Below are 405 nucleotides of genomic sequence, written 5' to 3'. Positions count from 1 at the left end.
CTTTCTTTCTCTCTCTCTCTCTCTCTCTCTCTCTCTCTGCTACATTCTCGATTCGGGCGATAAAACACCGGAGAGCTGAGGAGAACAGGGCTGGAATAGATAACGAGGTCCAAACAAGATGTATAAGACGGAACTGCAGATGCCGGTTTACACAGAAGATAGACATAAAATGCTGGAGTAACTCAGCAGGACAGGCAGCATCTCTGGAGAAAATAAGTAGGTGACGTTTCGGGTCGAGATCCCTCTGTTCCTTTTCCCAGGGGGGTGCTGCAGTGAGTGAGAGGTGGTGGCCAGAGGTGCAAGCATGCCGGGCAGGGTTACAAAGGCAGAGTTACTGAGGCAGAAGGAGGAGGGGGGGGGGGGGGGGGGGGGGGGAGTAGAAAGGAAAAGTAGAGGAAATGTACA

The sequence above is a fragment of the Amblyraja radiata genome, chromosome 1 (assembly GCF_010909765.2).
Source record: "Amblyraja radiata isolate CabotCenter1 chromosome 1, sAmbRad1.1.pri, whole genome shotgun sequence".
In the NCBI taxonomy this organism is placed as follows: Eukaryota; Metazoa; Chordata; class Chondrichthyes; order Rajiformes; family Rajidae; genus Amblyraja; species Amblyraja radiata.
This window is presented reverse-complemented; position numbering follows the sequence as displayed.